Genomic DNA, 17,484 nt, shown 5'->3' on the forward strand with positions numbered 1-17,484 from the left:
GCGCATCACTGAGCGAGCGAGAAGGCAAGCACTCTTTCCATCCATCCAAATGCCCACCTATCCTCTTTCGGCAAAGGTGGAGAAAGGCTACAGAGGCAAACACTTTGAACATCCATTACCACTTTCCTTTAGGCCAAGAAGGCACTCTACTGTGGGGTAGGTGGTTTGCCTGCTTTCCTCTGGGACTGGGTGGGGTAGCAAGAGTGGACGTGGCTTACTGGGGCCTACAGCTCCAGCAACAGCTCTAGAATGGCCTTTGGGGGCCGGATGGAAGTTGTAGCTTTTGCTTTTGCAGCTGCAGTGGAAGTGAAGAAAGCAGGAGGGCATCCTGAGGCGGGAAATGCCGATCAGTGTCATCCCCAGCTGCTTCCTTCTTCCTTCAAGGATTCCTCAGCCTCTCTGTATCCCTGCCAGGCCCCTGCTCTTCCAGGGGTTCTGGCCAGCAGCTGTGCATTCCCCCTTTAGGGCCCACGTCACAGATCCTCTGAGAGGCTGTCAGCTCCCCATTGTTCTTAGGGCTTCTCTGGCATTCCTTTGGCTCATGAGGGGAAATGCCAGAGGCTTGGCCCCCACCTCCTCAGAGATGCTTGGCCTACTAGTCACTAGCACTCCTGGCTCCTTCAGGGACACTGGGAGGATATCACTGGATCCTAGTGCCAGCCATACTAAGGACACCTGCTGGCCACAAAGATAGAATCCTTAGGGCCAACTAGGCCTTTATGCCTTGGGCTTACCCTTACCCAGCCAAGCATATCTTACCTCTCTCCCCAGAGCACACAAATAGCCCCAAAGTCACAACCTGCCTTCTATTCCCAGTTCTGCCCACATCCACATATGTCTTTACATACTCGCATATGGAGACTGTTGTCTGATCTATTGTTCTGGGGAAGACTTCAGGAATGGCAGTGCCAGATGCTACCTTTCCTGTAGGTGTAGAACTGAGCCATATCCAGGAAAACTTCCATGACAAAAAAGCAAACTGTTCTGGATAGAGGCTACCCCTAACCCCTCAGCTGCTGCATAGACCCTTCAGGAAACACAACATACAAAAACCCCATCTTCTTAGAGAAGTGGTTCTCAACCTATGTGTCTCAACCCCTTGAGGGTCAAATGACCCTTTCACAGGAGTCACATATGAGATAATTTACAATTCCTAACACTAACAAAATTATAGTTATGAAGTAGCAAAAAAAATAAGTTTATGATTGGGAGTCACCAGAACATGAGGTCCTATATTAAAGGGTCAAGACATTAGGAAGGTTGCGAACCACTGACTTAAGAGTTTGCAGTCTCATGTGAGGAAAGCAATAAACAAACAAGTAGAACATATATGATGTTATGGTTATTGGTGTGGATGAAAAGCAGAGAAGAAAGAGGACTATAGAGGAGCATTTGTAGTTTAAAATTGGCACTTTAAGGAGTTATCATTTAAAGCAAATGTCTGAGAGGACATTCTGAACCAAGGAAGTAGCAAGAACAAAGGCTGTGGGGTGGGACTGTACTGAGTGGACAGGGACTAACCAGCAAGATGCTGTGTTTGGAGTGCAGGGCCTAAGGCAATGGCAGCAGAAGGTCAGGCTAGGAAGCACTGAGACTAAATCTGGAAGGGTCATTTGTCATCACACTGAGGAAGATGGATGCTAACAAAGGATTCTGGGCAGACGCCTAGCCATAGATAGTCAATGATCATTTCAGGGAATAAACTGAAAGGCTGGAAACAGGGACACAGATCTCAAGCCTTTTGTAACACTTGAGGTGAAAGTTAGTGCTGCATTAGTCCACAGTAGAGAGGGTAGGTGTTCAGCTACCTTAGGACAGTGATAAAGCACCACGACCAATACAACTTATAAAAGAAAATGTTTAACAGCTGGAGAGTTGGAGTCCATGACTGTAGAGCAAATGCTTAGTGGCAGGAACAACTAAGAGCTCATATCTTGATCCACAAACAGGAGGCAAAAAGTGGAACACTAGAAATGGTGAGTCTTTTGAAACCTTAATGCCTACCCTCAGTGACATACCCTTCCAAGAAGGCCACACCTGCTAAGTCTTCCCAAACAGTCCCATCACCTGGGGAACCAAGTATTCAAACATATGAGCCTATGGGGACCATTCTCATTCAAACCATCACATTTCACTCACTGAACACTCTAGGCGTGTAGCCATATCACAATGTAAAATGCATTTAGTCCAACTTCAGAAGTTCCCAGAATCTTTCATAGTCTCAACACTATTTAAAAGTCTAAAGTCCAGGTTTCTCTTAGACTCAAAGCAATCCCTTCATTGTAACCCCCTGTAAAAAAAAAATCACAAAATCACAAAGCAAATTACAACCTTCCAACATACAATGGCATCGAATATGCATTATCATTGCAAAAGGAAGGGACCAGAGCATACTGAGGAAATACTGGACCAAACCCTAGTAGGAAAAACTCTAAACTCTGACACTCCATGTCTGATGTTGGAGAGTTGAGATGACTCCACCCTTCTGACTCTGTTGCCTACAACACACTTCTCTTTCTTGGGCTGATCCCACCTTCTCTGTGCAGCTCTTATTGGCACATTTTCCACAGCTTTGGCACTTTTAACGTCTTGGAATCACCAATGAAATCCTGGCTTTGCTTTTCCAGTTTTATGCAATGGCCTCTCGGGGCCTCCATGCAGGGACTCCCCCTGCCACATGTCTGGCCTCAATAGCTCTCCTTAACCATGGAAGAAGCCTCCACAACCCTTTTGCTCAAGTAATTTTGATGAGTCTAAAGCTAGCCCTACATGAGTAACACTGTCAAATTGGGGTGCTCGCTTAACCCCCTTGAATCACATTGGCAGCAGCTTTTGAGTTGTTTTTCCTTTCGAGGAGGAGAAAATTCCTTAGTCCTTTTCCTTTTACAAGTTGGACATTTTGCTGGATGTGGTCTTGCCCAGAGGGCACCTCTCCCTTTATTCTAGGGCATATCAGGCCTCTCAATCTCATCTCTTACAGCATAAGCCTTGGTGCCAGCATTAAATTTCCCGGTGCTTTTTCTCTTCAAACCATGTATTCTTAATTTATTTTCACCTCACTTGCTCTTTTTTCATTGTAGACCTACATAATAATCACAGTGTCTTGAAATCTCCTTTGCCAAAGAAATTAGTTCATTATTTTTTTTTTATTTAGCCCCATGCAAATTCTTAGAACAAGGGCAGAAAGCAGGTACACTCTTTGTCAAATTATCACAAAAATGGTCTCTAGCCCAGTTGCCATATTGTTCCCCTCTGAACCCTCCTGAGCTGGGCCTCCACAGTCCTCAATTTGTGCATCTACCTCCTTGTTAATTTCTGCTCTTTGACCTTTTGAACGTTTTGCTGGTATTTCTGTAGATTGTGATGTGAAGCTTTGTGGTACTAGCCATACAGATAGTATATGATTGATGCCATGAATGATTTGATACTCACCTATGATCTTATCATTCAAGAAGCTAAGGTAGAAGAACTGCAAGTTCAAGGCCTACCTAGGCTGTAAGAGAGTTCAAGACCAGTCTTGTTAATTTAGTGTGACCCTGTCTCAAAATAAAAAGTAAAAGAGAGGGCCACTAGAGAGACAGTTCAGTGGTTAAGAGCACTTACTGCTCTTGCAGAAGACCCACATTTAGCTCCTAGCACCCATGTCAAGTGGGGTCACAAACACCTGTGACTCTAACTCCAGATGCCCCTCCCCATGCTCTTTTATGGCTTTCTGTGGCCACTGTACTCATATACACACATAGACACACAATTAAAATAAAAACAAACCCTTCAAAGGTGAAAGGAGAGCTGGATATGGTGGTACATGCCTTTAATTCCAGCACTGGGGAGACAGACAGGTGAACCTCCATGAGCTTGAGGCCAGCCTGGTCTACATAGGAGTTCCAGATCAACCAGAGCTACATAGTGCGACTGTGACTCAAAAAAGAAGAATGTGGATGTAGTTCAGTGGTAGAGTGCTTGCCTGGTATACACAAGACTCTGGGTTCAATCCCTGGTACTTCAAAAACAAAAACGAAGCTTATTTCATAATCGCTGAGTCAAGAATCTGGGTGTAGCCACAGAAACAGCTGACCTGAACAAGGGGGAGCTCATGGACCCCGGACTGACAGCTGGGAATCCAGCATTGGAGTGACTCAGACCCCCTAAACATTGAGTCTCAGTTAAAAGGCCTGAGCAGTCTAAGGGACATCTGACAGTGGAACCAGGATGTATCCCTAGTACATGAAATAACTTTGGGAGCACATTCCCCATGGAGGGATACTCCCTTAGCCTAGAGGCAGGAGGGAGGGCCTAGGCCCTATGGCTTGACAGACTTTGATGATCCCTCATGGATAGCCTCACCCTCCCTGGGGAGTGGATGGGGGTCAGTGGGGGGTATGGGAAGATGGCAAGGAGGGGGAACTGGGATCGACATATAAAATAAAAAAAATATTAAAAAAAAATCTGGGTGTAGCTTGGCTGGATCCTCTGTCTTAAATTCTCTTCCAAGCTGGGGTCAAAGTGTCAGCCAGGCTGTTGTCACTGCAGGACTCAACTAAGAGAGACTTCACTTCCAAGCTCAACCACATGGATGCTGGCAGGAATGTCCTGGTGCCTGCTGGTTATTGGATGGAAAGTCTCAGTAACTTGCTGGGTTTTGGCAGCCCTTGGTGCTTTGCCATGTGGAACTCTCCAGAGAGTAGCTTACCAACATGGCAACTAGCTGTCTCTGAGCCATGAAGGGATGGTGAGAAAATATGAGAAAGACAGGTATCACTGTCTTATAGCATAATCTTAGAAATGTCTCCCTATCCATCTTTCCATTGTCCATTAACTACCTTTCTAGGTTCAGCCTACAGTCACCAGGAGGTGGTGCTCTGAAGAACATTAGAACCAAAAGGGTCTGTTGAGGCCATAAAGGGAGAGGAAGAGTGGCAGCAAGAACCAAGAGATGGGAATGTGAAGATGAAAAAATGAAGGCACATGGTTGATTTATATGAGAAGTTTCGCTATGGAAGAATGTTAGAGATGGACAAGAAATCTCTGAGCATATTTGAGGGCTAAGAAAGAAGGGCAAGGATCTGGTAAAGGGAAATACACTTCAGAGCATGGAGTGGAATGGTGGAAGTCAGACAGGTAGGAAAGGTACAAGGGCATTTTGATATATAATTGCCCCCATAAGCTCATAGGGAATGGCACTATTAGGAAGTGTGGCCTTGTTGAAATAGGTATGGCCCTGTTGGAGGAAGTGTGTTGCTGTGGAGGCAGGCTTTGAGGTCTCCTATAGGCTCAAGACATACCCAGTGTTTCAGACCACTTCCTGTTGCCTACAGGATCTAGATGTAGCTCCTTCTCTACTCTCCGCTCCTTCTCCAGCACCATGTCTGCCTGCATCCCATCCTGCCATGTCCCACCATGAAGATAATGGACTGAACCTCAGAAACTGTAAGCTACTCAACAAATGATTTTCTTTTATAAAAGTAGCTGTAGTTAGCCAGGCATTGGTAGCACACATCTTTAATCCCAGCACTTGGGAGACATAGGCAGGCAAATCTCTTTGAGTTTGAGGCCAGCCTGGTCTACAGGGAGAGTTCCAGGACCACCATGGCTATTACACAGCAAAGCAAAATCAAAAACAAAACAAAACCAAAAAAATATTTGTTGTGCTCATGGTGTCTGTTCACAGCAATAGAAACCCTAAGACAAGCATCTTGTCATCTCTTATGGGTATTTATAAGCACAGTAGAGCTTAAAGTGTTATCACAGATCCATTCTTATGTTAGTCTCATATTTCCCTAGTGAGACTGGTAGGCTATCACCTCAATTTCACAGATGAGGAAGCTGTTACAGAGAATGGAAATAACCTTACCCAAGTCATATACATGATGCAGAGATGAACCAGAGTGGAGAATCAGGCATTCTGTCTCTGGGTGGTTCAATTTCAGTGCTGGTTCCTGTGCCCCAGCTCAAAATCAACTTTGGCTGGCTTCCTTGTGTCTGTGAGGCTGAGGAACTGTCCTCAGCACAAAGAACTGAATGAAGGAACACGGTTTAGGTTCAAGCAGGAAAACAAGTAGAAATTTCTTCACTATTAAGATGCTGTAACAAAAATAGTAAGACAACTGGGGATACGAAGGTGGTATGTTGGGAAAACCCTTGCAGACAGGCCTGTTGAACTTCAAGCCATGGGAGTTAGCTGGGAAGTTGTATTCATCCAGCCTTGGCCTGTACTGCTCTCCTGTACAGGAGCAGAAGTTTACTGGTGCGATTGTGCTCTCCTCTTGGAACTTCTGCCTTAGGCCACATCCCTGACCTGGCCTTCTGCCCTCCCCCCAGGAGACAGAGAACTAAAGCCCTTAGTGTAGCCAGGGAGCCCGGCCCTCCATGCCTGATCTTAGGACAAGTCAGTAGACATGCACTTCACTATAACAGTCTATGCTATCAGAGGGCCCAGAGACTACCCAGACTCTCATGTTCACTACAACAGGAGTACAAGGCAACAGGGAGTATGCCTCAATAGCACAGAGCCTGGGGTAGGGAAGAAGTGGAGGGCTGCATCTGGAAGGAAGGGCCATTGGGCAGCTGCAGTAGGAATTCCCCTGAGCAGGGCTAGACTTGCTCTAAAGTTCACCCCGGGGAGCACGAGAGTAGTACACAGTAGGTGCTCAACAAATGCATCCTAAATAAATACAAAACTCTGCTCTGAGTCCCAATCAGTAAGACTAGAATAGTCAGTCTAGATTTTCTTCCCATGGGACAAAAGGACATCTCTGACAAGAAAGTGGAGTGGTGGCAATGGGTGGGACATAAGAGTGTAGTGATTCATTACTTATGATTTATTAAGGCTTGATTGAGGATTCAGAAAAACAAAGTCAGTCTCAAACTATAATGATCAGGCAGTAGTGATACATACCTTAAATCCCAGCAGCCAGAAACTAGGAGGTGGTGGTAGACACCTTTAGTCCTAGGACTCAGGATTAAGAGGTAGATGGATCTCTGTGAGTCCAAGGCCGCCCAGATCCACACAAGAGTGAATCAGTCTAAAAGAGAATTATAGCTCACGCCTTTAATCCCAACATTAGAAAAGTATGAAAGACCGAAGCAAGACCTCAGAGAGCCGTTCATTCTCCAGCCACGCTGAGGAGAGGTTGCATTCTGAGGCTTGGTGAGAGTTTATAGAGAGAAGATCGCTTCACTCAGCCTGAGGTAGAGGAAAGAGACTAGTGGCCAGCTGCTTTGCTTTTCTGATCATCAGCTGGGAGCTTGAATCCCAATATCAGTCTCTGGGTCTATTTTTTGTGTTACATAAGTAGGAGGGAAGAATGCCTCACCCTTGATGGCAATAGAGTTTCTTCACTCCCCCTTTCCGTGGCACTGAGATGTGAACCCAGAACCTCACACACTGCATGAATGCTTGGCCACCGAACTACAGCTATAACACTTCCAGGCCTTCCATTTCTGTTGGATGCTGCCTTGGTACCAAGCATCAACTCGCACAGAGAAAACCAACCGTAAGAACTTTCTGAGTAGAACCTAGCAGGACCTCCATTTTGCAGGTGAGAACACTAGCCTTTAGCCAGTTCCACCCCTTGCCTGTAGGCATGCAGCTGCTAAGTAGCATTGCTGGGAATGGAATTCAGGCCTTCTGGTTTTACTGTTTCCATCCTGGAGAGACGCTTGTAGTAGTGCTGCTGGCTTTGCTGGCCAAGGAGCAGCCACCTCTCATTCGAGGCCACTCAGAGGTGACACAGCGGCATGATTTGGAGTTGACGGTGGCCCACACTTCTCCATAAAACCTGTACCTGTCAAGGTGTTTGACATGCTGCCCTCCTACCCTGTCAAAAGGGAAAGAACTACTTAATCATGAGCCCCAGTGAAAGCTTTCTCATAAGGGTCTCTGGCCTTTGTAGGAACAGCGGAGCTTTAAAGACACCGAAAGAAGGTAGAAACACAAAGGAACAGAGGAAAGGTGTTCATGGTAATCTGTCCTTATCTCTGTTCATAGGCACCTACTACGTGACTGTGAGAAGCAGTCAGGGAGCAGCAAAAAAATAAAGAAAAATACAAAATAAAAAAGTGACCCCACAGCAGAATTCAAGGTATTACCTAAAAAATAAGTCCACTAAGGCAAATTGGGACTGTCTTAACAGATGGGGTCCTGGACCAAAGAGGTGACTGTGGTGTCTATAGACACCTTCACTCATGTCCATGTACCATTTGCAGGTACATTTACACATCTTCTTGAGGCAAGTCACAAGGGTATAGCCCTCATGGTGACTCACTAGGAAACTTAAAAGATGACTTGAGGTGGGTACCCAATTCTACTCTTCTGCCATGTGAGGACAAGTTGTTCCTCCCCTCTGGAAGACAGTGCAACAGGGTGCCATCCTGAAGCAGACAGCAGGCCTCACCAGGCACCCTTCTCTTGGATTCCTAACTTCCAGAACTATGAGAAACAAATTTCTGTGGTTGATGAATTATCCAGGGTTTGGTGTTTTTTCAGAACCACCCAAAGGGTTCAAGACTGGAATAATGTTCAGATAAGAGCTGGATAAATAGCTTTGCAATTAAGAGCACTGGTTGCTCCTTTCAGAGCTCTGGGTTCTGGTCCCAGCACCCACATAGTTCATAGCTGTCTGTTACTCCAGTTCCAGGGATCCAATGCCCTCTTCTGACCTTTATGGGTATCAGGCACACATGTGATACACAGACATACATGCAGACAAAACAGCCACACACATAGAAATAAATGAAAATAAAATTTTAGTGAAAACAATAAAAGATGGGTACAGGTAGAGGGAGGGTACACCCTGAGAAAGCTTGGTGCTGCCAGAGTCCAGGTAAGGCCCCAGGGAAGCCACCACAAGCACCCTGCACACTTTGCCAGTTGATGTGGCACAAAAAAGTGGGGGCACTGCATTCACCAAACTCATGAGTCAGACACATGGCCCAGAAGCCCGTGCATTCAAGAAGTGTACAAGTGATTGGGCTGCTACCCGAGACCAAAGAGCTCATGACCTTTGTAAAAGCAATTGTGTTATTATTATGGGGTGCCACCGTTCATGTAATGATCCGAGGACAACTTTGCAGAGCCCACTCTCTGCCCCCATCTTGCCATGCTTCCAGAAACTGAACTCGGGTCAGTAGGCTCGCACAGCAAGTGATTTACCTGATGGACAATCTTACTGTTTTGGTCATTGCTATTTTAGTTCAGTTTGATTTGAGACAAGGTCTTACTCTGTAGACCAGGCTGCCCTTGAATTCTTCTTCCCAAGTATTGAGGTTTTAGGTGTGTACACCACACCCAGTAAGTACAGACCTCTGATGCAACTGATGTTCATACACCTTCCTGGTTTCCATGGTAACTAGGAATCACCATAGCTATCCTCATGCTAACGAGATCATGTGCCTGGCATGGCCTGCAGCTGTGCACCATTGTGAAGAAAGAATGCTTTCTGCTTTAGAGAATAGAGTTGCCCTCCAGTCCCCCCCACACAAGGCAGTATATTGCATGTGGATATTGGTGCAGGTGGGGGTCTCTAATGAGAGAGAGGTCATGGGTCAACACTGTCCACAAAATTCTCTGCTAGAGCTATGAAATGGCACCCTTGTGAAGAGATAGCTGTTCACCCAGGTTGGTACACTGGGGTTCACTTCCCCTTGCCTTGTGCTTCCTTTTCCTCCATTAAATGGAGCCCATCATGCCTGCCTTGACAGCTTCTTTGAAGATGACACATTGGCCAGTACAGAAAGCATTATTAGCCTACTGGGTAACAAACAAGTGTGCAAGTCAATTCTGGAAGCCTAACCCCCACAATGGAACCTTCTCTCCTCCCCACACACCTTTATTAGAAACTCCAGGAACAGGCAGAAAAACTAGAAGTCAAAAAGTCCAAGTAAGAGGTCATCCAGAAGTTCACAGCGTCCTGATTTAAGAGAAGTCACACTACAAATACAAGAACCCTGGGGGTTTCGTTCTGGCTATATGAATAGTTGTGCTGCTTTAAGCAAGTCACTCAACCTCCCTGGTTCTCAGTCTCTCCCCAAATGGAACACAAAATGGACCTACCCAAAGTTGTGACTTTTCAAATTGTGTTCCACAGAATTGTAAGTGCCTCAGGGAGAAACTGGTAGGAAGAATGAGACTTCATAGTTGATGCTGAGAACTTGATCTTGCTTTGATACAATTTATATGTGCCGTGGCTTTAGAAAGAGTTTGGAACGTCTGGCCTGATGTTGCTGACTTTGCTCCTTGACTACGTGAACTCAAGTGATCTGAGAGCAGCTGCAGCATGAGAGGCATTCGACCCCAAAGGTACCGGAAGCTCTATTATCTCCCACACCTATCAGACCAAGTCCTTTTCCTGTCCCAGGCCTTCTTGCAGACCCAGGCTGTTTCAACCAGACACTTTGAGAAGCAGTAAGACTGACAAGGGTAATAAACCTGGAACTCCCCTTCCCTCTGAAAAGGAATGGCAGGGCCCAAATCCTAGGCACACTGGGCTAGGGGCCCACCTTCCAGGGTGTTCTTTGCTAAGGGTGAAGGGTGGGAGCCTAATCTGCATTCAGGACAAAGCCAACTGGGTGTTTGAGTGTTGTTGTCATAGAAACTCAGAAAGGTGTTATTAGCATCTTTTCAACTCAGCAGCCCTGTGTGGTCCAGTCCTATGCAATCTTAGCAGTAGCACGCTGTCACCCTGGCAACCCATTAGCCTAGTGTTGTTACCATGGAAACCCTAGCAAGGTCGATGGGCCCAAGCACTTCCCTGAGGAGATATGCTCTGGGGGATCCGCCCTTGGCAGTGCCTACTCCTCAGGTTTCCCAAGTGACAGTGGCCTGCTCCTCAGACTCTGGAGGCATTTAGGGTATTTTTTCTGGATTGAGTTCAGATTCTCTGTGACAGAAAAGAATTTGGCCTTAGAGTGGCAAGTCTATGCTTTGTTACCATGGAAATGCTGCTTTTAAGGATCTCAAAGCAGGATGCAAAACTAACTCTTCCAGGAAATTGAGGCCAGCCAGAAAAGAGGCTGTGGGCTTGCACTTCACACTTAGAGTCCATTCATTCATTTGGCATAGTGTGCACCTATTAATACACTGGGTGCTGTGGATGCTCCGGGTTATCACTAGAGATAAGGGCTGCTTATCCACTGTCCTCAACTGAAAAGAATGTTAAGGTGAACAGAACCATTTTAATTTCTACTTCAACCATCACAGGAGCTTGGGCAAGTTACTCACCCTGTCTAGTTCTCAGCTGCTGCACGAGGGCCATGAGGTAGCAAAGAAGCCTTGATGCCTTGGAGGATTCTGCGATCAGGAGAGAGATGTAACCAAATGACAGCACCCCCCCAAAAAAAAGAGTGATGCCAAGATCTCTCTGTGTGAGGATGCACAAGGAAAGCATTTGCTGTAAACTATCTCCAGGCAACTTAGATCATCGTGAGGTCTGGGTCACTAAAACTTGGCCAGACTTGCCAAAAGAGTCTATCAGTGTGAAACCAAAACAGGCTCCATTGAGAAGTAATGAACTCCTCATTGCTTGATGAACTACTCAGCAAGGATTGTATAGACTGTTAGGTCATAGTAGTGACTATGGTAAGCACAGGTCCTGGAGGTAGGTTGCGATCTTTAAATCTTGGCACAGCTTAGTAGCAGCTGTGTGACTTTAGACAATTTGCTTAGGCTTATGGAGCCTTGCTTTCCTCATCCACAAAAGGGGGATGAAAGTTTCACCTGTAGAGTTGTCCCGGGGATCCAATGAGTATTGTAAATATAAAGCACACATAATAGTGCCCAGCACAGTAGTGCTTGATAAATATTGGCTTGCCTTATGGTATGATGGTTCTGGTTAAGTTCCCACCACGTGTGGGATGCTATCGGACTATAGGCTCTGAATCTTCCTCTACCATCCAGAAAAAAAAAAAGGCATCCTGCCAAGGATAGGGCTCTGTGCTGCTGACCCAGGGCCTTTGGACTCTCCGTTTACATGCTTCTAGTAGTGACTTTTCTTTTCAGGTTGCTTTTGGTTTCAGTGTCTTCACTGAGCCCAAAGACCCCAGCAAGAGGTACTAGGATCATCTCCACAGTCTAGATAAGGGAAGTGAAGGGAGGTGATGAGGAGGGGCCCGGTCATCTGTCGTGCAGAGCTGGTATGACAGCTTCTTTCCTGTCACAACACTACTCAGACTTCAGGACCACCCTATCCAGAGAGAAGACAGCAGACGGAAAGAGCAAGGCGTAGAGCAGGTGAGAGAAGAGCCGTGCCTGGCGATGGCGCCCTGAGGGAAGCAGCCCCTCCCTGCTTATACTTGTGCACGAAAAGACTCGCAGCCACAGTTAAGGGAGCAGAAGAGAGTAATTCCTAGAAATGCTGTGGACGGAGCTGGTGGGCTTTACCCATGGGGAAAGGACAAAGTGATGCCAGCGTGTGAGCATTTACTTGAAGCTCGTTTCTAGAAGCCAAGTGGGCTTTTCAAGAGCTCCCATGTCTCTGAGCTCACCCAGAAACTTCCCTTTTGTATGAAATTCAGGGATTCATTAGGATCAGACTTGACACTTTTGTCCCGATGAAGTGGCTCACCTCATGACTTCACCAGGGAATTTTACTTGCTGAGACTAGACAGGGTGGGCTAATATTTTTAGTCATTTAGAAGAGGCTTGGGATCAGGAGTGATGTCCTAAGTCATGGTCTCCCACAGCTCTGGGTTAAAATACACATGGTACCTGGGAGCGTGGGAAGTAGGTGGAGTGACACCTTTGAAAATCTTGGGTTAACTATTACGTCCCAGAAATGTTCTGTAATCAGAGTGTTCTCTGGACAGAAACACCCTTCACCAGCTTCACCAGCACAGAGGGCAGAGGGGCAGAGAGGAGCCTAGGGTACCGGCCTTAGCAGAGGCTAGACACACTACTTGCAAGGTTTCCCAAAAACACATGCAATAATATCTGCTGTTGCCTGGAGAAGCTATGCAGCTTCCCTCCGGCACTGCAGAATAGCAGATGAGTCCCTGGTATGGAAGAGACCAGTGGTAACGTGGAGTTCACTGAAGGAAGCATTCACTGAGGGCCAGAAACCAGTTCAGGACAGTCCTGAAAGGATACCACCAAAAAAGGCATAGCTGCTGCTCTTTGGCACCACAGGGTTCACCCCCAGCACCCTTACATGCCAACCTCTCTCCGTGTTCCAACACAGCTCGTGCAGTAAGAGGCTGTCGTAGGCGTAGTAGATAGATCGGAAGCAAACAGCATAATAGCCATTGAAGAATTCACTGGAAGGTGTGGAGCTCAATGGAGAGAAAAAAAAAAAAAATCGCTGCAGTTCCAATACTGCACCAGCAGGGGGAAGCCTTTCACACCACACCAGATTTCACGCAAAAACTGAGCAAGCTGGCTAGAAATAGCCCCGCAGAGCCACGGGTTAGGATTGCAGAATTTAGAAGCTTTCAAAGTATCCTGCCAGCCTGAAGGTTGGTCCAGTTGCACTCAACCACCCCCTCCTGTAAGGGGAGGGCCATCCATTGCCTTTCCTAAGCAATTGGTAAAATTGATAAAGCGCACCTGAGCAAATACCAGAGACAATGTTTTAACTATCAACAGGTACCCTGCCTTCCCAGGCTAGGGCAACGAAGGGAATCAGTCTGCCTGGCAGAATCTCACTGGGCAAATCACAGCCTCTCACAACCTCCTTCCCTCACCTGGAAAATGGCTTCAAGAAGAAATCATGTCTATCTCATCCTACCTCAGTGTTTCAACAGGGGCCCTGGGCTCCTTATACAAGGACCGCCCACCTTCTTGCTCCAGACACATTCCTGGGGTTTCATCTTCCAAGTCTCCTGTAGGAAACCTTCTCTGTCACCCAATCTCCAGAGAAACTACCCAGAAACCCTGATTTCTCTGCCAGGGCCCCGTGGTTACACATCTATTGCAATTTTGAATAACATCTGTCTCTCTCTCCAACTCTATGGAATGTGGTGCATAATAGGCACTCTATACACATTTGGCAAACGTTAAGAGTTGTTTTGGGGGGTGGAATCCTGGACTTAATGCATACTAAGCGCATACTCAACCACTGAGCTCTATTCATAGCCTGAGAAAAGAATTTCTATAGCTTTCTACACCTTATAAAACACTTTCACATGCAAAGCATGGGGGGGTTGTTCATAAGCACCTGCTGAAGGAAACACTATTTTATACACTTGAACACATGTGTGCATGCACAAATACTGGCTCATGGCTTTTTGTTTGAGGACACCAACCAACTCCCAAATCGTGACACAGAGACATATAGTTTTGAATGCCTGGTCTAGCTCAGGCAGGTTTCTGGTTAGCTCTTTTAAATTGTTTTCCTTGATCTACCTTTTGCCTCTGGGCATATTGCCTTTCTTACTTTCACTGTTAATGCCCCTCGGCGGCTGGTGTCTGTCTGGCTTCTTGCCCCAGACCTGTCCCTCGTTCTCCTCCTCCTTCTCTGGTTCCTCCTCGTTCTTCGTTTTTCAGCCCAGATTTCTCCTATGTATTCTCTCTGCTGCCTAGCCCTGCCTATCCTTTCTCTGCCTAGCTATTGAATACTCAGCTCTTTATTAGAATAATCAGATGTCTTAGGCAGGCAAGGTGAAACAGATGTAACTCATCTTTTCATAGTTAAACAAATGCAGCATAAACAAAAGTAACACACCTTTGCACAGTTAAAGTAATATTCTGCAATGTAAGCAAAAGTAACACATCTTTGCCTAGTTAAGATAATATTCTATAACACTATACCAAACATTTTAACTTCAGGAACTTCAGTTACTATAAGACTACAAAGGACTATAATTTTCATTTCAGAAAGGATAAAATCGAGGCCCAGGAGGACCATGTGATGGATCCAGTCTCCAGTGTTATTGCCTTCCTTTAATAAAGCAAACAGACTTTAGTTCTGAGCTCCTGCATATGTCATTCAAGACCTTTACACTAGTGGGTGATTTAGCTCTTTGATGACCCCATGTCCTTGGCTACAGAATGGGATTGTGATGGAGAGACTAAGGCAAAGCAGGGGAAGCTCCGTGCATGCCACATGAGAAGCACTCTAGTGTTACCTAGTCACACCCTCCCTCAAGTGTCACTGTCCTGATCTGAGTCTCAATTTTGTCATCTGTATAGATGGAGAGGTTTGACTTACAAAATGACCTCCCAGGCTTGTCCGCTCTGACCTTGGGGCTCTTTATGGCTGAGATAGGGAGGCCACTTGTAGATTTTCCTTTGCAAATAGACGAGGGGAACCTGGAACCCCAAAAGATGAAGTGACCTGGCTGGAATCACAGGGCCAGCTACTAGCCAAGCTGAGGTAGTATCTAGAGCTCTGAATTTAGGAGTTTCATGATACTGGGCTCCCTCGACTATGGCCTACCAATTCTTCAACACCGAAGAAGACAGGAAAGCATTTTGTTGGCACAACGGGAGAAATGCAAGGAGGTGGTACCAGCAGCCTCCCTGGAGTAAAGGGAAGTGGTGTCAACCCACATAATCTAGCAATGGCCTCCCTCTCGGGTTGAAGCTCATGTCCCACCCTATGTCTATTTCCTCTCCCAGACAGGAACTTCTGCCATGGGACAGCCCAATGCACCTGAAGCATATTCCCTGTTTGTTGGGATCCTTGCTATAAGCAGTGTTCATTCACAGGTGCTTCAAAGCCATCTATCTAGTCAAACTGGAGGGACTGGGAGGAGGAGGGGCTGAGTCCTAAAACAGCCAAGGCATGGTCAAGTTGCCTGGAAAATCAATGAGGAAGAGCAGATTCAGGACTGGAACCTAGGTTTACAGGCTCCAATCCTTACAAGAAGGATCCCTATATACCAAATGAGTCTCCTGGAACAGGTGTATAGCCCAGCAATTGCATCTCAGGATCCCCAGATATAGTGCTAACATTGAGTGCTTGGCATCTTTGGAGAGGCCTTCCAGGCTGCAGCCCAAGCTAAAGCTGGCACACGGAAGAATTCTGTGGGCCGAATCTGTCCCTGGAGAAGGCCTTGTGTGTTGTCCAGGAGAGCTGAAGTTTCCAGTGACCGAGGCCCACTCGGCATGGCATGCAGACCATTTGGGAGCAGAACAGCGAACCCATGCTGAGGCTAGCCCTACGTTTAAAGCTTGGCTTGCCAAGTGGAGCTACTCCATGCACTTGAACGAGTGATTTCACCTCCTCAAGCCTTTGTTCCCTCCCTGTAGAAAGTGGCAGTAATTGCTTCCCTATTCACCTCTCAGGGCTTTGTGAGGCTGAGTGAACATAATAACTTCACCCATTTAGTGAGCCAGTCCTGGGAGCTGAGGTCTATGTGGAACACTCCACCTGTGTGATGCAGTCCTAATCACAGTGCTGGAAACTAAGCAACAGCATCCAAGGCAAGAAGGAAGAGGACTCACCCTGGCTATGACCTTGCCTTTGAGGTCACACAGATGAGTAAATGTACCAGGATTGGACCCATGATCTCTTTTTATTTTGGGGGGAGGGTGGTTTTTGAAATAGGGTTTCTCTCTGTAACAGCTCTGGCTGTCCTGCAACTCGCGCTGTAGATCAGACTGGCCTCAGACTCACCTGGCTCTGCTTCTGGCGTGTTGGGATTAAAGGCGGGCACCCTACTACCTGGCCTGACCCATGATCTTAAAGTCAGACTTGTCCCACAGCTGAAAGCACTTTGGGACACTACTATCACATCCTGGTTCAGGGGTCACATCACAGCCACTTGATGCCATTCCCCCAGCTGTACAAAGGTTGTCTTCCCGCCTTGCCCCAGTCAGTGTCTGAATGGCAAGTTGAAGAACTGGCTGATACTTCCTTAGAGAGGAGTTGGCCAAACTATGGCCTGTCACCGGTTTTTGTAAATAAAGCCGGGTTGGAACTGCGCCACGCCAACTGATTTATGTGCTGTCTATGGCCGCTTCTGTAGGACAAGACACACGAAATTAATATGTGGGGCAGATCTGAAAACACTGTACAGAAAAAGTATCTGACCCCCGAGGTGAGACATGCATGGAAGTGCCTCCATGTCCCTCTGACCTTTCGGCTGTAGTCCAAAGCTGCAGCAAAGGAGTTCCTTGCCAGGCTACCTCTCCAAGCACTGGCCACTAGGAAGGGGAAAGTAGGTTTTCAAAGGAGAGCTCGTGAGGCCTTCCGTTTGGGTGTTCCAGAGAAATGCTGGCACAGTGAACAGCCTTTGCCGGCTGGGACCGGAAAAATATTGACTAAGTCTTCTCCACCATTTTCTTTGGTGGTTAGCTGGCACTGGTTCAATCTGGGCAGAGAGAAACCTTGGATTGAGAAACGCAGCTGAATAGCCTTTAGATCTTAGAAGCAGAATTATATAAGCACCCTAGAATGGCCGCTTAGGCCAGGCCCCATAGGCACTTTGGTTGTGGAAGAGCAGCCCAGCCCCACTTAGGGGCCCCATGTCAATCAAAGAGTATGAAGAGAAAGGCTTCATAGCAACCATGGCTCATTTGACACCAACACCCGGGTCTGAAAAGCCATG

Source organism: Phodopus roborovskii, unplaced genomic scaffold (genome assembly GCF_943737965.1).
Source record: "Phodopus roborovskii unplaced genomic scaffold, PHOROB, whole genome shotgun sequence".
NCBI classification, from domain to species: domain Eukaryota; kingdom Metazoa; phylum Chordata; class Mammalia; order Rodentia; family Cricetidae; genus Phodopus; species Phodopus roborovskii.